This window comes from Lycium ferocissimum, chromosome 8 (assembly GCF_029784015.1).
Source record: "Lycium ferocissimum isolate CSIRO_LF1 chromosome 8, AGI_CSIRO_Lferr_CH_V1, whole genome shotgun sequence".
NCBI lineage: Eukaryota > Viridiplantae > Streptophyta > Magnoliopsida > Solanales > Solanaceae > Lycium > Lycium ferocissimum.
In genome coordinates this window covers 55,249,654-55,274,982 of record NC_081349.1, presented here as the reverse complement: position 1 = coordinate 55,274,982, position 25,329 = coordinate 55,249,654, and the positions used below count along the sequence as shown (strand labels likewise).

Below are 25,329 nucleotides of genomic sequence, written 5' to 3'. Positions count from 1 at the left end.
TCATGTTTACACTTATTTATGCATTCATACACTCATGCATGATGGAAATGGTTTGGAAGACTTGTGGCATGATGCCTTGTGTTTGACATTGATATTGCTAATTGTTCATAGTCCATACATACTAATGAACTGGAATACGCTGAGACATACATTGTGATGTGAAATTAGTGAAGAAGTTAATATAATCTTCTTGTTGAACTTGTGATACTATTTGATACATGGTACTTTATGATTTGAGCATGGATATTAAGCGGGCAGGAAATACCGTTACGTACAAATATATGGAAAGGCACATATGTGACCTAGATTATGGCTCGTGGTCCGAGGTTCATTCCGAAAATGAGAGGTACATTGATATGGCCCGCGTCCGAGGTTCTTTCTGGAGCGGAGGTTAATGCTTGGGTCCGAGGAGTATTCCGGAACGAGTGGTACATGGACACCATGGGTCCCCTGTAGGTCATGACTACTGAGCTATGACATCAGTAGCATGTGTGTACAGTGTGTATTTGCCAGGGTATTGCACATCATCATATTTTGCATTGCACATCATTACATTTTATTCTGCATTATTATATGGCTCGCTTTGTATCTGATTTTGGTATGTTTGCTGAAACGGCTGTTGTGGTAGTGATATGATCATTGACTGAGTTAAATTGTAGATTAGTGACTCTATCTAGGGAAGGAACTTAGGCTTGTGATTATCAAGTGAGATTATTGAAACTTGACAGACTTGTGGGTTAGAAGCTTTATCTTAGGTTGTGACTCTGTATGGGATATTCTATGACTTGGATTTGAAGATCTTGTTGATTTTATGCTTATATACGTGAACTAATTTTAGTTGGTCTATGATGCTTACCAGTACATAGTGTTTGTACTGATACTACCTTGCTACACCCTTTTGAGTGCAGATTGTGTTCCAGAGATTTCCTCCAGGCCACATCTCCAGCTTGAAGTTAGTTTGCTCGATCAGATCCGAGGGTGAGCTTCTATCCATGCCATGCCACCTGAAAATCTCTCTTTCCAGATGTCTATTTTTATTCCAGACATTCTTTGTTATTATATTTGAGATATACTTCATTCTTTAAACATTGTTAGTTAGAGTCCTTGTACGATGACTTTCAGATTTTGGGTGTGTAATAGTTAGACTTCCGCTCTTATATTATCTATTAATTATGACTTGTTTTATTTGTCGATTTATTCACTTGTCTATTGACTGTTAATAAATGATTAAAGAAGTTGAAGTTGGCTAATGATTAATGGGTTAACGGGTAAGGGTTCGCCTACTAGTGATATTATGGTAGGTGCCCGCACGATCGATAATTAGGGTCGTGACACAATTCCATGCTTAATGAAGCTTACCCAATCAATAAATCAAGATTACAAAGCGTAGAAAGAAGAACTCATTGAACCCTCTTTTAATTCTTAAACTCTTAGTGAACTAGCATGATAATTGAATCCTAAGGTGATTATGGAAAATGGAATAGCAAAGAAGATAGAAGAACTTATCACAAAGATTTCCCCCAAGAATCACCTTGAAATGCTGCCAATTACACTAAAGTCGAAATAATAAAGAATGAGGGACTTAGGGATTTTAATACTCATTTACTGAATGTATTTGGCCGATGCTCGCTCTGCGCGACAATGAGACACTACAGCGGTCCCGCTTCAATGCTCACTCAGACCGCTGCACGGCGGTCAGCTACTATATGCACTAGCCGGTTCTGCGGCATGGCTACCGCTATAGTGGTGCCGCTGCTGCTGTACTAGTTTCGATATAGCGGGGCACCAGAACCATAAAACTCCCCAAAAATCACAATCTCAACCCAACATACCGACTATCACCCAAGACCATCTGCTCACATACCACATATATAGACACATAAAAATACGCTACGAACGAACTCGTGGCCTCAGAATTCCCAACAGAGGTCTCGTGATCAAGTCAACCGGCGATACCTCAACAACAACTTCCCGACCCAAGTCTCGAAATGCACCTGAGTGCATTGGTCCCCTCCGGTCAAATGTGAGCTAAACAAGCTCGGGGAAGGATCAAAAGTACCGGAATGACTGTAATGACCAAATGGATGGTTACATTAAGGGAAGGGTTCACCCACCATGGGGGTTAGTATGGGTGCCCTCACGATTCACGAGTTAGGTCATGACAGTTAGGATCCGGCTATCTTATGTACTTCAGGAATCAGATTCATGAAGCAGTTTTCTTAAGAAGATTTTTTGGTGGAATATAAAACAACAATAATATTCACGTGGATAACTCTTTGCTTAATGGAGTAAAAAACCACGACCTATCTTCTGTAGGATTTACCAAAATCTTAATTATTATCCGGAGTGAAAACTAGGTTTACAACTTCCTTATCAAACTAAAGGATATATTCCGTCTATAATAACCTAGAAATAATTTTACCAACGAACACTTATAACTAATACCTGCAAAGGAAAATAAGTGGAACCACAATTTGAATCTAATTATTAAAACAAAATAACTTGAAGGATAAATCATGATAAAACACGGGTTTTTTGTTCGTCAGTTGGCTCTTTTTGAGAACAAGGTGTTGATTGTGCTCACACTGGTCTCTCGTTGAATATTTGTAGTAGTAGTTAGTTGTCGAGTTCATATTCTCCTTCGTGGTGTGCATATAAATTACTGGTTTTCGCCTTAAGTTCTTGAATCCTTGAAGGTTTTGGTTTCATTAATATTACCTGAAAGCCAAACATTGTAAAACTTGGATCCTCCTTTCTTTCCTTGTATGTGTGTTGGCTTCCTTGTCCTACTTTAATGCTAATTTCCATGTTATTCAACTTATGATATATTTTAGAATACTACCATAACTGAATTCCAACTCTTCACAAAATAGGAATCATTCAATATTCCGTTTTCTCCCAATCGACATGAAATAGCTTACGTCTCAAGTTGTGTAAAGACCATTGCTTTTGAGAAATTCTTCATGAATGTTGCGAATGCTTCACTAAGTCCTTTGGAGATCTTATTGGACGTCTGGTTCTGCAAATAATTTCCTCCTTATTTCTCCAGTTGATTGTCTTGGGTACATTGTTTGTCAAATCATCAAAACTTCAATGTATAGATCATAATTACTGAGCCATCAGCTATTCAACCAGAAGAATGTTTTTGAGCATGTGGATTCCCAAGACGATGATCCCACAAGTGCCATAGCTTATTTGAGTTGGTGATGCCCTCTTTAGAGGCATACCAAAAACATGCATGGTTAGGTGTTTCATACATGTACAAATGGAACAGTCTCCCAACTTTATGACCCTTAGCGATCACCTTTCCTGTCTTCGTAATTTAACAACACAGCCAAGATGTGAGAAAATAACAAAGTAATTTTGTTCCACCAATTGTCCAATCAAAATAGGATTAGCATTAAGTTTTGGGGAAATAATATACATTAGTGAAGCAAGATGCATTTTGAATTCAATAGGTAGGTAACGTACCACTATTAGCTATGACAATATGATGCTTTTTTTGGTGGAGTTAATAAAGACTATAATTTATGGATATCTCCTGTCATATGGTTAGAAGCAGCCGAATCTATATGCCAAACTTTTGAAATCTTATGTAATTTGTTACGGGGAAAGGCTGTTAAGAGCACTGGAAACAGCCCCGGGAGAGTAGCAACAACTGCATCTTGTATCATCTTTTGAAGTGCTTTTGGATCCAAGGCAGATGGTGGTGATCTTTTCTTGATTCATATAAGCTTTAGCTGCTTGATAAGCTTTGTGCTCAATTTGAAACATGTTCGTGCATTAATTGCACTCCATAATTATATGGTCTAGATTTGTCTGGCTTCTCGCAATAATTGCATATATTTCTCTTCTTGCAATGTGACGCAATATGATCATACTCTTTGCACTAAAAGCTTTGTGGTCCGGACTTTTGACATGAATTCTGAGTGTAGGATTAATGGGTACCTTTATTTATACATAGCCGCTTCAACTATGTAGGAAAAATCCATAGCTGCTTGAGTACTGATGTGTGTCTCCTGGCGAATGAGATTTCCAAAAAGCACATCGATGTTTTGTAGAGTTTCTCTATTAAAAATGTTAGCTCTAATGGGCTCAAAGTCAGGCCTCAATTTCATGAGAAATTTGACAAACCGAGTCTACTTGATCTCCAACGTAACTTTTTTGAATCCTGTGGAAGAAAGGATTCCTCCAAAACTATGGTCCTATTCTGACAAGATTGCCATAAACCCGGAATAATAACTCTGAGTATCTTTTTCTTCTTGCTTGTATTCAGAAAGAGTATGTTCTAATTCAAAATCATCAACGTGGTCACATTGAGCATATACCTTTTTGAGATGCTTCCAAATCTTTGATGTCAGGTTGAACGGACGCAGACTGAGTGCAACATCTGCATATACAGAATTGAGGATTCCCAAAATGACATGAGCGTTGTTAGCTGCCAATTTTATTTTCTTGACCTTGTTTGGCTCAATTGTTAATCTATCCAAGAACCCAAAGAAGCTTTTCCTTGAACAAATATCAGAGATTGAAATTCCCCCATAGGATATTTTTTCATCAAATTGGTAGATAAAATATCATGGGAATGTGACTCCATTAGGACCACAGAAAAGATAATTAATTTGATGATAGAAATGAAATAGCAACGAAGTGTAAGAAGTAGAGCAATCTCAAGAAAAAAAAAAAGGCTCTTATACCATGATAGATAGTGATAAATCAAGAATTATAAGAGTCAGAAATGTGTTTTGTATTTTTTGATTTACAATTAATAAACTAGAGACTGTTTATATCCAAAGACCTATAATTACAAGCATGATTTTACCAGAATATCTTGCACAATATCAGGGCATATCTTGCACAACCTCAGGGATGTGATCCTACATAGTTAAAGGAGAATATTCTGTCAGATCATTGAAATGGTTTTATACGATAAAATCGTATCTAATATGGTCCACAATTTGGAATAATTTTAGAGAAAGAACGTGTTAGTAAAATTTTTACACAAGTTTTAATGACCCGTTGAGATTTTGTAGTAAATTGTAAAGATTTGTTAGGTCGTTGATCATAATTTTGGTGATCCGTTATAATTTATGACGAGATAAATTTTTCCATCAATTTGAAATGACTTGTGACAAGACACTATCAATTTGAAGTTCTCCAGAATTACAAATTTAGCCAAAAATGCTGGCAATTATAGTGACAAGACGAGCTTTTTTTCGTAATTTGGTAATCCTGGCAATTCGTCAAGATTGTGTGAATCAATATTTAGATGATGACACTGAAACATACAGTTTGTGCAACTCACCCACTTATCATCGGTAGGAATTTTTTTAAAATAGTGGTTTGATGGTATAATCCAAATTCTCTCATGTTGTATTTTTTGTTTAGTAATCGGTCTAGTAAGCCTCCTTTTCTTGTGTTTTTTCTATATATGTTTCTAATAATCCTGCGATTGGTTTTCTATGTTACTATATATTAGAAAAGGAACTTTGTGGGACAAACACAGAACCAAAATTTTGTACCAAAAGCAACATAAGATGTACTGCAAACTTGGGATAAACTGGGGTAATTTTGGGATTTAGCGTTGGCCCATTTTGATGAAAATGCATTTCACCCCTCCGTTTCAAAGGGCAACACATGACCGTTTCATTTTAGTGCAAAGCATATGTCCCTTCAGCTTCCAAGGGCAAAGAGTTGTTTGAATTCCTTCCTTTTCATCTGAGACCATTTTGGAAAGTGCCGATAAATTCATTTGTAAGGACCTAAACGTTAGAACTAATGAAAATGGGAATTTTGTCAACAATGGCTTCTCATTATTTGTATGACAAGCGGTGGTAAGTTAAATCAGAATATTTACTCAAATAACATCACAACATAATAGTCTAAGGCTGTGGAAAGAAGATAATTTTTCTCTAGCTCAATCTCTCTCTCTCTCCCTCTCTTTTTTCAGGGCATATTTTTTTCTCGGTTTACATGCTTCCACTTCTTGATTTTTCATTGATTTTTCCATAAGATTTTGGATTGGAAATCGAGCTTATGTTTGCTAGATTATTTTCACATGCATGACTGTAGTTGTATCATATTTGCATACCGAATTACTGATGCACGCAGGATGTTTGATAATTTTTCTAAACCAAATGTTTTCCACTAATGTAATCCGAAGTCTATATTGATACACTTGGGTATTTGCCAATACCTCTTTCGTTTCACAATTCTAATGGAAATTTAGAAACAAGAATACCAATTAAGGTTGAAAGAGTGAATGAGCAATAGTAGTAAGGTGCATTTCTCAAGCCTGACATATTTATTATCTAATGTTGACACCATAAATTATATAAAGAAATTGGAAAACACACCTTTATTCAAGAGAAATCACCTCTCAACACCCTTTTGACAACTAATTGATTATCTATAGTGTTATCAAATTAATATTTAAATGTAGTTCAAAGATAGTATGGCCCACTGCACACAAAATTGTTGCCCCAAATAGATTAACGTTCTCGCTCTTTTAACGAAAACTAGTATGATGCGCGATCGTCAAAATTAAAAATTGAATTATTAAAAAAAGATTTATGCATTTAAAGGTAACGACATAAAATCATACATAAAACTTATACATATCCGCACAATGCGCGATCATCATAATAAAAAATTGAATTTTTTAAAAAAGGTTTTGTCACGCCCCAAAACCCACCCTGGACGTGACCGGCATCCGACGTCATGAACAACATCGGAAGAACCTAACAATACAATAATAACACTTGAACCCGCCAGGTTCAACATTCGCCTCCAACATAAAATAAAGGTAAACAATTCATGCATATAAGAATTAAATTAGCGGAAGTCTTTAGTTATCTCTACTTGTCAAACATAATGAGGTGCCCAAGAGTTAATCAATAACTCAATAACTACCCACAAATGTAGACTAGGGAGCTTCTAAGATAAATGAGTAAATCATCGGGACGCGATAATTACAACTAATGTAATGAAGAAGTAAATCAATAGGTGTCCCACGAATGAATGTGTGGGCTCACCAAGGTACACGACATATCAAGAAGTCTCCGTTACCTAATATACCATCAAAACAACAATGGTATGATTTTTGCCTGAACAATGAATAATACGAAAATAAAGTAAAATAATACATGAAGAAATCGGTCTTGAAAATCATATGAAATCAACGTAAAGACATTGTTTTCGGTTTATGTATCTCGATAATAAATATCAAAAATCATTCACAAAGCCTTTTTGTCAAGTTACATTTTCGAAGATCCCCTTTTTGTCAATTAAGATAGTTCACAATTCCATGATAAAGAATGTCACACATGCCAAGAAGAATCAATCACATCGAGGGGAACCATATTCTCTTGTCATGATAAAATCCTCGGTGACCACTTCCCGACGTATGAAAACCTCGGTGACCACTCATCCTCCCGAAATGCAAGCAAGCACACCAACTATGATTTCTCGGTGACCATTCATCCTCCCGAATGGCTAGGCGTAAGCACATTATGAGATTCTCGGTGACCATTCATCCTCCCGAATGGCTAGGCGTAAGCACACCGAATATGAGACCCTCGGTGACCATTCATCCTCCCGAATGGCTAGGCAAACACAAGCACAAGGTCCAGTAGAAGCCGATTCACAAAATATCTCGGAGTAGTCACACCATCAATAACATTAAAGGTTCATTAGGTCATACGAAAGAATGAGTCATTCTCAAAGTTTTGAAAACGCATGACTTCTTTATAAAATATTCCTATATCCCAATTTATGACAAGGGTGTCATTACCAACCCCTAACCATCATTGGTAAGCATCTTTCATAGAGAAAAACACCATCTTATACATATATCTAGGGTTTGTTACGATTTAGGTTTAATGTGGGTTTGTCCCCTCACACGATTAACCAGCATTTATACATAATTTAGGGTTCAAGAAACATGAAACGATTACTTTTTCCCTCATTCATTGTTTTGAATAAAATTTAGGGTTTCAACAATAGTTTCAAAAATTTCATTCAAATAAATTTGTAAAGAGAGATCATCCTTATAGCCAAAATATGATTTTTAAAATAAGACATACAAACCACAACCAAAAAGTTCTAAAAAAAAGAAGATGTTAAGAGACATACATCCAAAATAAGATTTTTAAAAGGAAGACATACAAATCATCCTTATAGCCAAAATATGATTTTTAAATAAGACATATCAACCACAACCAAAAAGTTCGTATATGAAAGAATATGTTCAAAAGAGACATTCCAAAATAAGATTTTTAAAGGAAGACATACAAATCATCCTTATAGCCAAAATATGATTTTTAAATAAGACATACCAACCACAACCAAAAAGTTCGTAAACTTGATAGAAAAAGTATGTTCAAAAGAGACATACATCCAAAATAAGATTTTAAAAGGAAGACATACAAATCATCCTTATAGCCAAAATATGATTTTTAAATAAGACATACCAACCACAACCAAAAAGTTCGTAAGAACTAGAAAGAGTATGTTCAAAAGAGACATACATCCAAAATAAGATTTTTAAAAGGAAGACATACAAATCACCTTATAGCCAAAATATGATTTTTAAATAAGACATTAACCACAACCAAAAAGTTCGTAAAATATATAGATGTTCAAAAGAGACATACCTTAATTTGTTAAACAAGGTTTAACAAATAACTTTTCTAATGAAGAGCACCCAAACCTCTATCTTGAATCACTTTGGGAAGAATTATGTTGCAAATCCTAGGTTTTGATCACAAAACATATTAAGACCATGGGTTTGATGTTAGAAAGGGATTAGGGACTTGAATTCAACCTAGAATTATGATAAAACTTACTTGTAGGGTTCTTGAGGTTTGGAACTTATTCTTCACGACTTTAGGGTGATTTTTCGTGACTAGGGTTGTTGGGGAAATAAATGAATATAACTTAAAACGTTAAACACGACTTTTGACCCGTCAATGATGGGCGTGCATTCACGTGTCAATATTCGGGAAGGGGTTTTTGTGCAATAGCGACGCATGGCTATAACGCGCAATTCCCGAGCGTGTGTCGATTCTGCACGGGTTCGGTAAAATGGGCATAACTTCTTGTACGTATTTTGGTCTGGGAGACCTACCGTTGGAAATATATTTCAAAGATCTACAACTTTCATTGAGGAAGTGTTTCCAAATTCACAACACATTTTCATGAAAATCGCCCAGAAGATAGACCTACCAAAACTTATTAAAGGCCTTAAGAACTTTAATTGGTTTGACTTCAAAACGATCCTCCAAATTCACCAAGAATGGATTCATATAGATAAAATATCATCTTAATACTAGATTTTTATATATTCACACCTAATTTAAGTTTACAATCGTGTGGTTTATGTTTAAAAGTAAAGTCATGCAAAACTAATTTAATTACGTACAAATGAATTATGTTTTTGAGTTGAGATGGTGTTCTTTTACATAAAATCAAAGATGCATTAAATATGAAAACGTTGATTACGTATAAAACAAAGCAAGCATTCAAATTTCAATCAACATCAGGCCTCAACTTCATCAAAAACCTACATTTCTATGTCTGTTCATTTGCCTTTTATATTCATCTTTAATATTTTGATTGACGTAATCATGTTTTAGAAGAGGTGAAAAATATAAGTATTAAAAATCATTGCAAATGAATGATCTAAAATGAAAGACATTATATGAGACTTTGAGAAATTGATGTGAAATTGGGTCATTCTAAAAGAGTATTCAAAGCTTTTAAATTCTTTCGTTCTTGAACCATACACTTATAATTAAGTAAAATATATAGAGATTAAAAAAGCATAAAACATTGAAGCTTGAATGACATTGCACCTTGATTGGGTTTTAATGGTCTATGAAATGATAACTTAAAATGAATTGGTAAGTTAACTTATCATTCACGTGTAAATTTTGGTTTGAAATTATCATATTTTGTTCAAATATATTTATCCATCTTCTTTTTTTAATATTAAAGCACTAAAATTTAGGGTAGTGATAAAACTCTGCAATCGTAAAGAGAAAAAGTACTACTAACAATTACGCTAATAAACTCTAAAACTGTAAAAAGAAGTTACAATCAACATCAAATTCAAAAACCTCAACCGATTTGACTATTTATTTTGATAAATACAATTTTTTTAAAACAAAAGTGAAATGAAAGAGCCAAAAAAGTCTATTATATTGGGCTATATATTTGTTGCAATATTTTTTCGCACATGTGCAGTGAGGGCTTTGGTTGGCTTACGTTGGTTAACTTTCTTTTTTTTTTTTTTTTTTGCTTCTTATTTATCCTTCTTCTTTTTTTTCCTTGCAAAAGATAAAAATTAAAATACAAAGATAATAATGTTAGCTAGCTATGTTTGAAACCATGGTTTGAAATCCCAAATCACTCCTTTTTGGATGACTTGGGATTTCATCTCATGATATCCAAACGAATTTTATCGAGACTTTTCAAATCGCATGTCCAAAAGCCTACTTAGACTAAAAAAATATAGGCAAACTAAATAGTTAGACTAAACTAAAGCGGTTGCATACCTTGTGTCCTCTGAATTAATCAGCAAAGTTGTTGAAAAAAAACATTAATCAACAAAGTTTGCGTCTTTCTTCGGGTTGGCTATTACATGTTCGACTAATTTTCCATGATTAATCTTCTGAAAATTGGAAATTGAAATGAAAAGGTTAATATAGACAACAAAATTGAGATTCCGGGGTCCAAACTTATTCTTAAATATTTGTTGTAAAATACTCCAACCATACCTTGCTCGTATTAAAAAAAAAAAAAAGATTACTAAGATGTACTTTTTGTTTTTATACCTATCATCGACATACTATAAAGCTGCTTCTGTGATTTATTTGTTGCTTAGGTATTTATTAGAAAGTGCTAATTACTTTTGTATGATGTACAAAATATAAAGTAACAATGATCCAAAAAAAGGCCATGACACGCGCCGGGAAGGGAAATAGAATATGCACATGGCAGAAACATTTATCTATTCGTATGCTGATTTAGACTAACCGAAAAGTAAAAGTTCAAACTTGAAGAAAATTCTACTATACAAAGAGTATGCTGATTTGTCAAATTAAATACGGAAAAGGGCCAAAATTACCCCTGAACTTTGAAAAATAGTTCATCCATGCCCTTCGTTATACTTTAGGGCCAATTATACCCTTACCGTTATACTTTGGGCCAAATATGCCCTTGAGTATAACGGCATGCCACGTGTCGGTCTCTCAGTGGCCAACTTATTTCCCCTCTTATTTTTCATCCGGATCAAACAAATACAGATCCGATCCAATCAAATTAGTACCCAACTCGTCAATAACATATCATACCCAAATAAACCTAAACCTAACCCGTCAATAACATATCTAAAGCTACTCTCTCTCTCTCTCTCTAAAAAAACGCAAACCACCTCTCTCTATCATCTTCAACCTCCATAGCCGACTTCTCTATTAGAAACCCTAGGTTTTTCATATTGTTCAGTCCATTTAAAGGCTCATGAAATACTGATGTTGTACATATATGCGTTTAACTGGTTTGTTGTTATTGTTTCCTTTTCCATTTTAAATTCGGGTCCATTTCTTGGTTTGTTTGTTGATTAATATATTCCGATTTCAACTTTTTCGTTAGATTCCTTTTTGTCTTAGTTATTTTTTTGTCTTTGATGTGTTTCCATGTGTTTCCCTTTTGTGGGGTTATACGGAAAGTGCAATAGAATCTTATAAGCATAGTTCTTCTCTGTTGGGTTAGAGTCCCTATATTTTTTTTAGCTTTACTTTTTTCTAGAAAGGTGTCCTGGCAGTTATTACAAACTTAAAGTTTTGTCTTACTTGCTTTTTAGTGAAAATGGTGGATTCACATAGTTACTTTATGCCTCTGTGGTGGACTCACATGTTATAATTATTGTTTTCTTTTGGGGTTTTGTTTTTAGTGGTTTTAGGGTTCTTGTCTGGTCCTGATATTAATGTGGGGTTGGTGGTATAATGAAAGGTGGTACTATTTTAGGATTTTTATTTTTTTTTTAAATATTCTTTAGGGTTTGGTCTGTAGAATTTTATATTGCTTAGTTTGGTTCTGTTGTTTATTAGTTTATGCTGATTTATGAAAAACAAAATGCTGTCAATGTTGGGGAATTTAGTCAATAAACAATGCCATGTCAAGTGTGTGTTTTGGGATAAGCAATTTCATTTTTTTTTATACTTTCTCCAGAATTTTATATTGGTTAGTGTGATAAACAATTCCATTTGATATATGTTTGGTTGTGTGGTGTCTTGTAGTCTTGTTGTCTCTTAGTATTTTTTATTGTTTAACATTTATGGAAAGTTCATTTATTTATTAACTAGCTACATGGTTCTACATTTATTGAGGGGTCCCCTATTCTTATACTATTGTGTGTGGTCCCCAAAATTGATTTCTTTTTTCATTTTTGCTAATTGGTATTTGCTCTTATGATTAATGATAACATCTAGAAGATCCTTCATTGTAGGAATGGTTTAGTCATAGCAACTTGCTTATATTAGCTAGTTTTCCCTTATTTTAACTCATTTACTATTTGCTTTTCTGTTTTGGTAATTAGTTTTACATTTATGAAGGGGTCCCCTATTGTTATACTATTATGTGTGGTCTCCGAAGTAGCTTTTAAATCTTTTTTCATTTTTATACTATTGTGTCTTGGTTTCAGTTTGTGGTCCCTTATTTTAACTAATTTACTATTTACTTTTCTGTTTTGCTAAATGGTATTTTGTCTACTCATTTACATTAACTTTTACTTACTAATTAATTGCAACTTATTAAGATGATAAAAGTCAACTTATTCTTCCATCATGGTGGTGATTGGATTCGAGAACCACATGTATTGTATGAAAAGAAATGGGTTCACTAGTGGAGAGAGTATGATCCTGATCTCTTATCTTATATTGACATTGTAAATGAGTACACTTTCTAGTTAGGATTTGTAGGTGTCCAACAATTAATTGTTCTTTGTGACCATCTGGAAAGTACTTTGAATTAGAAGGTGATGAAGGTATTAGGAAATTATTATCATTTGTCTCCGAAGAATACCATGTCATTCATTTCTTTGCCCCAATGTCGATGAATGTGAAATAGTGCATGTTCCAAATATTCTACAAAGTGATGAATCATTTTTCTTAGTACCTAATTTTGTTAATGAAGTTGGGACGGATCGTATGTTCCAAATGTTCTACAAAATGATGAATCACTTTTCTTAGTACCTAATTTTGTTCTTGAAGTTGGAATGATTGTAGTGACACGAGGATGATAATGGTATGGCATTTGATTGTCCATAATATGATAGTGAGGAATTAAAGAGACTTGCTACCCAGAAGAGAGACTTTATCACTAAAAACTTGAATGATTTAAGGGAGTTAGTTAAGGGTATGACCTTGAACATACCGAAGCAAGGAATTTTGTAGACTTTATTTTGATTTGGCAAACAAGAAAGAGTTAGTTGTTGAAAAAAAAATGATACGCATAGGGTGAGATATTCATGTGATGTTTTGTAGGATGCCCATTTATATGCCACATATCGATGATGAGACTATAAGTGTTTTGAAAGCCATGGGGTATTTGTTAAGACTTTAATTCCTCATAGTGATTGTGGTGTAGTGTATGATAACCCACTGATTAACTTTAGTATCATAGCTCAATATTTCAAGGGAAAGTTACAAAGATGACCCAAAATACAAGGTAAAAGATATGAGGGGTCGACTTACATAGAGTTTTTTATTTAAATGTAAGTGAAGGAAAATGCAAAAGAGCCAAAAGAGAGGTTCATTTGAAACTACGGAAGGTAGTTTTACGTATATATTACAAAAAAGCTTAGGAGGCCTATGCAAATGAATTGAGAGAATCAAATCCGATTTAAATGGAAGTGATGTTGTGATTAATTTGTCCAAGGAGGCACTAGCTCAAGGTAAAAGGAAATTTCTAAGAATGTATATTTGTTTCAAGGCATTGAAAATGGGTTTTAAGGAAGGGTTAAGACCATTTATTGGGTAAGATGGTACATTCCTTAAAGGAAAAGCCAAGGGTCAAGTATTGGTTGCTATGGTCAAGACAAGATGAACCAATTTTACCCTCTAGACTAATGGGCATAATGGTTGATAAAGAGACCAAGAGGACTTGGAGCTAGTTCTTACAGCAGTTGCAACACTCACTTGAACTCCATAATGGCAAAGGAATAACCTTCATATCAGACATGCAGAAGGTAAACTACGCTGTTTTTTTTTTTAAATCTATTTTTTTATGTGTTTTTTTCTAGTTTTTTGTCTTGAAGTTATAGATTGGAATAGTTAAATGTTTGAGCTAAATGTGATCACTGCAGCTGCTAAATGTGATCACTGCAGTCATGTTTTTCCATCTTTACATGCTAAATGTGTTTCTTCTATGGTTGTCAAATAATAGCTAGTGTTTGGTCTCTGATTCTTTTTTTTTTTTTTTAAAAAAATTGAATTCTGCTTGATTTTCCATCTTTACATGCTTGTTTTCATTCTCTAGTCAACTTTATTTATACAGAAAGTGTGTCTTTATTTTGTTCTTTTGTCTTTATGTTCTTAGGAAGATAAGGGACATAAAGTCATTACCTTTCCGAAAGGATATAATGAACAATAAAGTCAAAAGTTTATAAAGCCATTACCTTTCCGTAAAGTACTTATCATTTTTCAGCCTTTTTCTTTAGTATCCTTTTTTATAAGGACCTTTACTATCTCCATTTTATGATTTATTGTAAGTCTAATTTTTTTGACGTTCTACATTGTTTTTTTCGGCTATGTATTTTGACCAAAGCAAATTGCGGAATTCATTTATCCCTCATTTATCTTTACCGGAGAGTCAAATAATCGCTTATTTGTGACATTTTTATTTTGTCTGTTTATTCCAGTTTCAATTAATATAGCTTATATTGTTTGTTTCTTATATGTAACGTCTTGATACAAGAAAGAATGAGAGAATCATCCGCGAAGCACATCGTAGATTTTGTGTAAAGCACATTGAGGCAAATTGGTGCAAAAGGTGGAGTAAAGGTGAGTTGAAGAAGCCGTGGTGGGGTGCGATGGTCCTCTCTTATCTTTGAGGAGTTTGGAGACCAACTTGAAAATCTATTTTTTTATGTGTTTTTTCTAGTTTTTGTCTTGAAGTTGGATGAACATCTTTGAGCAAAGGACTTAATCGCAGTATCCTCCCGAAACATGGTGTAGAGCTTATCTTGATACGAAAGTGTGTCTTTATTTTTGTAAAGAAAGAATCGGAGTGGACAACAATTTCTACCGAGTCATTCAACTCTTGGATACTTGAAGACAAAGGTATAAGCCCATCATTGGGATGTTGGATGACATAAGGATTAAGGTGATGAATAGGTTGAGAGAAAATGATGAGTTTGTGAATAAGTGGTATGGTTTAGTCAGTCCTAATATAATGAAGTTGTATAATGAATATTTGAAAATAGCCCAAGTGTACAAGGTCAATGGCAATGGAGACAGTGGATATGAGGTAACATAAGGACATGATAGACATGTGGTGAATTTGAGGCAAAAGCGGTGTACTTGTAGGACATGGGACCTTACTGGAATCCCATGTCCACATGCAATCAAGGCCATGATTCACAAGAAAATTGACCCTATTTCTGAGATACATTGGTATCATAGCAAGGAGGCATTCAAGCTAGCATACAAACACAAGTTGCGGCGGCCAGGGGCGTACAGTTTTGGAATGTTGACCCTTCTCAGGCCATGGAACCACCAACTTTGGTCAAACTTGCCGGCAGACCCAGGATTAAGAGGGATAGAGGGAAAGATGAGGCCCTTAACAGGCAAGGTGAATGGAAGCCTTCAAGGAAAGGTAGAGTGATGACTTGTAGCAACTGTGGAGAGCCAAATCATAATGTTAGGGGCTGTGGCAAGGTAAATTAACACATCTATTAACTGTTGTGTATCTAATATTAGTATAATTAACTGTTTTCTAATGATCTTTTTTTTTTTTTGCCTTTTTGTAGCCAAAGAAAGGCAAGCAACAAGCTAAGAAAAGGTAACCTGCTAGGGGCAAAAAGAGGCAGACTCGGGGCTTAGTTGATGAAGATGAAAATTCCCAAGTTGAAGAAGAAATCAACTTAACAGCCCCCCAACCAACCCAAGACAGTCAGCCCATGCCTTGTGAATTCATGCCTACTCCAACGCATTACGGGCATGCTTACTAGTAGCAAAGACCTCATTTCCTAACTTTGAATATCCTTCGGTTGAGAAGATGATGAAGACCCTTTTCTAAGGCCCATAGTGATTTCTGAATTTTCCACAAGACTTCAAATGAGGCAGAAAGCACAAGAACCAACAGGTAGAAGGGCAATAAGCTTTAGAGGTGACCACAATGGTGTTAGTGAGGCAACCAATCTTCCAGTCTCATTAACAAGCAACTTGGCAAGGAATGATGCGGTTACTACCAACCGGTTGGAGGCTAAAGCTCAAGAGAGGATTGGGAAGTTGAATCCAAGAAGGGGACCTAACAGTTGATTTAGCTTTATGAAATGTTATTGTTTTTGTGAATTATGGTGATGTATTTACTGCTTAAGACAAAGATTTTAATTTGCTAATTATGTAATGGTCAAACTAAATGGATGCCACATTATGACTTGGGATGTATTAGTTTTTGGGGTTATAGTGTGGCATCCATACAACTATTGGCTTATTTTGTGTTGTGGTTGGCAGTTTCTTTAGCATATTTATGGTGTTTGAAATGTCCGATTGTTTTGTCGAATTGAATTATGTTTAGTTTGGATCGAAATGTTGATGAATGTCTAGTTGTGTTGTTGAGTTGAAATATGCGATTATAATGTGCAAAAGCTGGGTTAATGCGGTTGAAATGTGTATGAAGTGTAGTGAATTGAGATGTGCAGAAAGTGTGCAAAACTGTGTTGAAATTTGCAGAAACTGTGTTGGTTATGTGCATAAAACTGTTATGTTTTACAGCTACCACCAGATGCTTGCAAAGGGAAATAAGCATATTTTTGTCGTGCAGCTTATTTCTCAACTTCCTTTTCACATGCAAATTTCAGTCTATCGATGGCACTTCATGTTGTGGTATTCTATCTGAACTTGTAAATACTGCGAATGGAGAGGTTGATGTTCTATATTCTGTTTGTTTATGATTGCCATAGAGATGATGATGCAGGCGTAGTTGAAGTTAAAGATAGTCCACGTTCTAGTGTGCTATGGGCCTATTCCCACAGATGGCAAGCGAAAGCAACATAATTCTAGAAGCCAAAACCAAAGTTTATCTAGTGTTTATCGTTCTGTGCGTCCGAGTATGTTCCAATATTGATTGTCAAGTTTGTTGCTGGGGATGATACTTATTATTAGATTAAAAAACACGAGAAATAGGTGAATAGCAGATGCATATTAGATCTTAGATGCTGTGGTCCTTTATTGGCCAATGAGTGTAACATGGAGCGTGACATATATATTCTTCCATTCTAGTCAAACCACATGTTCATGATAAAACAAAAAGACACCATTTACGTCCCATATGATATCATTTATAGGAGCAGTTACAGGCACTTCATTCAAGTATTGGAAACAAAAGATCATAGCTTTAGAGAATCATAGCCACAAAAAGCTCCCAAAAAGCAAATTTACACATAATATTAGCAACACTAAATTAGCAAGTTTACACATACAATAACAACAACAAACTAGCTTACAAACCAAGACTTCAACTCCTAAACAAACACTTCTACTCCTAAACATCGTCATCTACCAAAACAAGCCTTTCACTTCTATTACTAGACCAAGCATAATTCATCCCAAATTAGCGACAAAAAAATCTAACTAATACGGCCAATGAAATCATAAACAACATCTTCTCTTCCAATTCCCTTGATTTGTTCACTGAGAGTTATTTATAGCCTCAAGTTATGCACCTTTTTCTTCAAGTTGTCTCTTTCGAGCTTAACCGCATTCAACGACTCTCTTAAATTGTCCATTTTCACCGTAGCCACTTCCAATTAACCCTTCAAATCACTTATTTACAACAAAGCATTTTCTAGAAAATTATCTTGCCACTCCCAAAAACCACAATTTTCAGCCTGTCCAAACAAATAAAATACGAAAAAATGATCAACACTTTAATGAAACAACAAAACTAAGACTCTGGACAAATAATTCAATAATAACTCTTACCTTAGGTTTAGGACACTTATAGAATATCCTACCAGGATTTGAAGCAGAAGGAAACAAATTAATTTAACCCACTGATAGCCAATTCGATTAGTTCATCTAAGGAAACGAAGCATCCTTGACCAATGCATGCCTTGCTTAACTCCTTGTCATTGATTTAGGGTATAGAATCCAAAATGCCAAAAAATAATCTCCATTTTTTTCGTCATTTTCTTCTAAACAACCTTATTGTAGTCCCGACAATAAATACATTACCATATACGTCTCTTGCACTTGATGTATTTGTTACCCATCTCCGAGACCTAACCTTCAATGAAACAGTTGATTATGTATATCAGCTCTTACATATTTCAACTCATGAAAACATTTGATAAACTTACAGGGTACACTCCTTTCTCTTCTAATGTCGAAAGGGTCATTTTCTCTTTTTAAGTTGCAAGTCATTAGCAGTTTGACTCTAGTCAATTACCGCCTCCAACTGGAAGTAACAAATCCCAAACCGGGATATCATTTCAGCAACCAAAATGCAAATTAAATTAAAAAAAAATTGAAGACAGCTTACCCTACAATCAATTGAATAGACACATATCAATTGACCACCTTGTTCAATGTCTTGAATTAAACCCAATTATTCTCCCATCTTCTGTCAAAAATACAATCAAATGTTCAATTAATTATTCAATAAACTCATCTCTAGAACCTCCTAGGAAAAAGAAAAAAATAATTCCCCTTTGCATCAGTTCGCTAAACACCTTTGATCAAAAAATCAAAGAGGACAACAATATCCATATTAAATGATATTTTTTCTTTCAAATTTGGAAGTCGAATAAACCAAAAGAGTATATTTCCTTTCCTTGAGAATTGCTTGAGGGACAGAGAACCAAGAAGCTGCTGTTGGGAAAACAGAGTGAACAACCGGATCAAACTAGAAAAGAAAAAAGAGAAGTAAAGGAAACAACAAAGATGTGAAACTGGCGACAAACCAAACAAACAAAGATCGTTCAAGGCACATTGATCGGCATACTGGCAAAACAAACACAGATGAACACATATTAATTAAAAAAACATGGTGAATATAGTAATTTGGTCTCTTATGTTGATATCACTATAGATGCAAGCTAAACAGCATATGGGAAGAGGAAAATTACTTATTCATTATCATTTGAATAGACTAGATTTTTAAAAGAACTTCTGATTCGGATACGACATGCATTGGAATATTAGAAGAACTCCGGACGTATCATCACTCCAAGCAAAAAGACTTAAGAAACAAATTCTCCAAATCCTGGTGTTCTAGATATACCAAACTCTTAGCATCATAAGCAAAAAAAAACAATATCCAACTATCCAAGACCAAATGTCAATTGGATATAGATATATTTTTGTATTTCAGAATGTCAAACTAAACCCGATATGAAAAATTGAAGTGACTGCCTTTTAAGAGAAAGAACATACCAGGAAACACGGTAATAAAAAATCTGGAATTTCGAAATGTTATTAGTTTCATAACTTCATATTACATCATCTTTTGTTTCCATATGTTGTTTCAAATATTTTATGATTTTGTTAAACTAATTTTATAGCAGGTTAATATAATCAAAAATTCATACATTAGATCTAGTTTTTCGTTAACAAAAAGTTAGATGATTCTAAATTACTCTAACAGAAAAACAGATGGGAACAAATTGCATACATTTGAAACATATTTCTTTTACACAACTATAAATGATAGAGATAAGTTGTTTACCATGATGTTGTCCAGTTGAAGTAAATAACGTACCTTTTGAGTTATTGAATGATGGAGCAGCATGCTCTGGTAAACCTATCAAAAAAGATAATACAACAAAATATTGCTAGTGCACAGTGTGGCATTACTAAAAGTCATTTATAAAAACCTAATGTTGCACAAAAATAATCTCAATTCTCGATCATTTTGAAGATAATGTTGCAAAGGATTTAATGGAAGCGGAAAAGGACTACAAATTGTAGTGTTGGTAAGCATATCTATATCTACTAGTTTAATGTAAATTACAAGCAAGTTCTTACCAACTCCATATAAAAAGTAATATTTTAATTAAAGAAATAAAATTTATGTTGGTAATAATTAAACTTCAAATAAGTATATTTTCAATATATAAAAGCAAAACTTTTATTTCACTCCTTTAATATCTTAACTTTCATTTTGATGAAATTATTTACTTCAAATTAAATGCGGAGCCATAATTTGAAATATATGAGTTTTGAATCCTAATTTTTTAAGTTACTTAGTTCTAAATTAATAATTTGTAAATATTTAATGAACTTTTAAGACAAATACAGAATTTGGACCAAAGTGCTACCGAATCCGATCAAATTGGTAGCTGACACTCTAATTCTGCCCTACTTCAAACTCATTTTTTGTTTAAAAGATTAATTTTAGTTAACCAAACAAGAGATTTTAAAGATAACCCGATCTTTACTAATAATGTTGTCTTTATTTTAACATTATATGGCATCGTTTAATAATTTTTAAAACTATCTGAAAATCATTTTTGTACTAATCTTGATAAACACATATGAGCTCATTAAAGTATAAATATAAAGTAAAAGAAATGCTTACATGTAAAAATCTATAATAAGCAACAAATGAAAACGAAGAAAACGAAGAGCAACAAGAAGCAAGCATATCTAGCGAAGAAATGACTATTTTTTAGGTTAATAGATAAGATCAATAGAAGAAAGCAACAGGGAAAATAAAGCGCAGTGGATGGGGTTGTTCCTCCCTTAACCATGGATTTCGGGGTCGAGCCTGGGAATAAAAAAATTCTTGGTAGGGAGCGCTCTCCCGATTAGGCCCTATGCTACATGAATCTGGATTAGGCGAGCTCCAATGGGTACCGGATGCCTAATAGAAAACAGGTAAATAAGGAAGAATGTTCGACAGCTTTTAAAAAGTAGATCATAAGAACAAAAAATAAATTTGACTTTAAAAAATAAGATTAGGACCTAAAAGTAATTAATTGAAAAGTTTAATATTTATTGGGAAAGTTTTGTGAGGACTACAAAAGTCCTTTTGTTCTCCCTTATATATAATAGTAATATCTATATATTATTAAAAGGAGAGGAAAAGCCCTCTCCTTAAGCCAAGTGGCATAATTAGAAAAAGCCACATATAACTTATTAACTAATTAACTATTAACTAATAACTAATTCAGCCACGTAGAATAACTCATTTCAGCCAAGTGGCAAAACATAAATGGATGCTTCAAATTTTATTTTAACTTCTTTAAATAGAAAAATAGGACATTAAAAAAAAAATAGAAAAATGGGACAGTTAAAATACACGCTCCTGGACAGTTTTTTGTTTGAATGAGTAGTAAATCAATAACATAGAAGAAGACTCTCCCATTTCCAGTTTTAAATGGGACAGCTTTTAATACACGTTTTGAAAGCTTTGTGGTATTTTTAAATAAATCTGTATAATTTGAATTTTAAGAACCACCAACTATTCCCACTTCCTCCATTCCCCATCCTCAAGATCAGTTTTCTTTTTTATTTGCAGACAGTTCATTGTTTGATTTACGGACAGTTATTTTCACTTTTCCACAAACATTAATGGAGTTGGTTTAAATTATGAACGTATATTTCAATCATTGTTTTCCTCCTCATTATCTATATCTTTCATAATACGGTCTCAAATATCCTGTTTCAATATCTTTCTATGACTTCTCAACAATCTCAGTAGATATAAGGTATATATGAGAAAGATGCATTGTTGTTAGACCGACGCTTGAAACTACAGAGCTCGGCTGTTGGGAATTCTACTCAAATTACTACACCGTGTCAACCATATTTAATTCGGAAAAGGGCCAAAATTACCCCTGAACATTGAAAAATAGTTCATCCATGCCCTTCGTTATACTTTAGGGCCAATTATACCCTTACCGTTATACTTTGGGCCAAATATGCCCTTGAGTATAATGGCGTGCCACGTGTCGGTCTCTCAGTGGCCAACTTATTTCCCCTCTTATTTTTCATCCGGATCAAACAAATGCAGATCCGACCCAATCAAATTAGTACCCAACCCATCAATAACATATCATACCCAAATAAACCTAAACCTAACCCGTCAATAACATATCTAACGCTACTCTCTCTCTCTAAAAAAATGCAGACCACCTCTCTCTATCGTCTTCAACCTCCATTTCATCATCAAATATTGTACATATATGCGTTTATCTGCTGCTGTTGTTATTCATAAGGTTCTTATTGGAAGAAGGTTCTTCATAAACTCCATAATCTTCGTTTATCTGCTACTGCTACTCTTGTATTTTCAGTTTTTTAAAGGCTTGTTGCGGATTGTTAGGTCTGAACGTTAATGTATGTTGATTTTTTATTTTTATTTTTGAAATCTAGGGTTTTGCCCAATGTTAATGTATGTTGAATTTTGTGTAGTTATCTTAGTTACTCTAACCCCACCTTCAACCTTTTCACGATTTTCAGTGAATTTAAGTCTTACAATGTCCGAAATTAGTTGTAATTCAACGAAGAAGTGTCACTGTGGTGAAATTGCTCGTTGTTTCACTTCGAAAACACCTTCAAATCCTGGTAGGATATTCTATAAGTGTCCTAAACCTAAGGTAAGAGTTATTATTGAATTATTTATCCAGAGTCTTAGTTTTGTTGTTTCATTAAAGTGTTGATCATTTTTCGTATTTTATTTGTTTGGACAAAATAAAATTGTGGTTTTGGGAGTGGCAAGATAATTTTCTAGAAAATGCTTTGTTGTAAATAAGTGATTTGAAGGGTTAATTGGAAGTGGCTACGGTGAAAATGGACAATTTAAGAGAGTCGTTGAATGCGGTTAAGCTCGAAAGAGACAACTTGAAGAAAAAGGTGCATAACTTGGAGGCTATAAATAACTCTCAAGTGAACAAATCAAGGGAATTGGAAGAGAAGATGTTGTTTATGATTTCATTGGCCGTATTAGTTAGATTTTTTTGTCGCTAATTTGGGATGAATTATGCTTGGTCTAGTAATAGAAGTGAAAGGCTTGTTTTGGTAGATGACGATGTTTAGGAGTAGAAGTGTTTGTTTAGGAGTTGAAGTCTTGGTTTGTAAGCTAGTTTGTTGTTGTTATTGTATGTGTAAACTTACTAATTTAGTGTTGCTAATATTATGTGTAAATTTGCTTTTTGGGAGCTTTTTGTGGCTATGATTCTCTAAAGCTATGATCTTTTGTTTCCAATACTTGAATGAAGTGCTGTAATCGCTCCTATAAATGATATCATATGGGACCTAAATGGTGTCCTTTTGTTTTATCATGAACATGTGGTTTGACTAGAATGGAAGAATATATATGTCACGCTCCATGTTACACTCATTGTCCAATCAAGGACCACAGCATCTAAGATCTAATATGCATCTGCTATTCACCTATTTCTCGTGTTTTTTAATCTAATAATAAGTATCATCCTCAAAGAACAAACTTGACAATCAATAGTGCAATCAATATTGGAACATACTCGGACGCATTTAACGATAAACACTAGATAAACTTTGGTTTTGGCTTCTAGAATTATGTTGCTTTCGCTTGCTATCCGTGGGAATAGGCCCATAGCACACTAGAACGTGGACTATCTTTAACTTCAACTACGCCTGCATCATCATCTCTATGGCAATCATAAACAAACAGAATATAGAACATCAACCTCTCCATTCGCAGTATTTACAAGTTCAGATAGAATACCACAACATGAAGTGCCATCTATCCACAGACCTCCGGCGAAAATACCGAATACGAGCACGACAAAACCCAAACTCATCCGAAACTCTTTGGAACCTCACCAAAACTTGTAGACAAGTTCAAAATCATTATATCAAGATAGAAGAACCAACAATTTACTCAAATTCAGATTCTAGGCAAAACCCCCAAATTTGGGTATAACCCCTAACTCTCAATTTAACAATTAAACCTTAATCAAGAAGTAAACATGTTACTATAGCTTATATTCGTCAAATCCATGCTAAATAAGCCAACTCAACCAATAATTTTAGATTTATAGCCAAGAAATCATTTAGCAAGATACCCATTAAAACCCACTATTAATACTCAACTTATTGATGAACTTAGCATGAACCATGAATTTCTATAGTGATTTAATGATCAAGGAATGAAGTATAAGGTTGGGGAAACTCACCACAAAGCGCTAGACTGCCACAGCGGTTGGCGGGCAGTTATTTCCCTATTTAAAGCTCATTTATTGACTTGACCTAATATTCATTTCCCCAAATCTGCAGCCGCCACTAAGAGCAAATTTCAGCCCCAGAGACTTAAATGTTGGGAAGATAAACTCTTTGAATCCCTCATTTCATCTTCCTTTAACTCCCTCTTTCTTCTTCGAATATTTATTATTATAGTAGAGCATCAAATGAGGGTTCTTTCTCTTATCTTATGAGACCTTTGGGTAGATGTGGTAATGATTAACCTAGCACAATTAGTAACCTCAAGATAGCTCTTTTATTGTAAACCTAGACTAAATTGCAAGTTCTAAGCTTAAATCATTCTATTTCTTAAATGGGTTAATTGTTAGAGGCTATTAATGTCATATGCGAATTAGTAAGGTAAGTTTGACTTAGGTAAATCTTGTTTCCATAAAAGAGGTGAAATAGCAAGAATCAAGATATCTAGAATAATTATTTTAGAAATGACAATTCTACCCCTATGATCCCCAACGCCTCAATTGTTACTTACTCAAATGCATCCATCACTCTTAGACATTCGGGACCTACATGCTCACTATGAAGATGGAAGATGGAATCCAAGTGGATGTTCACACACCTGTTCAGTCCTGAGGTAGGTTATGGCTTCCTTCTCTTGGTAGACTCCGGTTAGATTTTCATACACGAGTATTAGATGAAATGGAGAATGCACATATAGGATCTCGGAGATTGGATGGGATGCTTAGATTGATAATGTATAAGAGGTAGCGATTATTATGTAACACTAGTATAGTTGTGGATTATGATTCCCCTGTGGTGAGACTTCGATTAGCGAAACATATATTTAGACAATATTGTAGGAGAATGCATGTAAGCCTTCGGATGTGAAGTTGGGTTGGACATTATCTTAGGTTGGGCCTTGTTG

General features: G+C 34.3%; 1 long non-coding RNA gene across 1 annotated transcript; it reads left to right on the top strand.

Moving 5' to 3' along the window:
• The first annotated feature begins 15,391 nt into the window (after window positions 1–15,391).
• LOC132067052 (uncharacterized) lies at window positions 15,392–16,765 on the top strand. The gene is made up of 3 exons (XR_009416999.1): window positions 15,392–15,938; window positions 16,031–16,187; window positions 16,232–16,765. It is a non-coding gene; the product is annotated as an uncharacterized LOC132067052 (long non-coding RNA).
• Window positions 16,766–25,329: the final 8,564 nt, after the last annotated feature.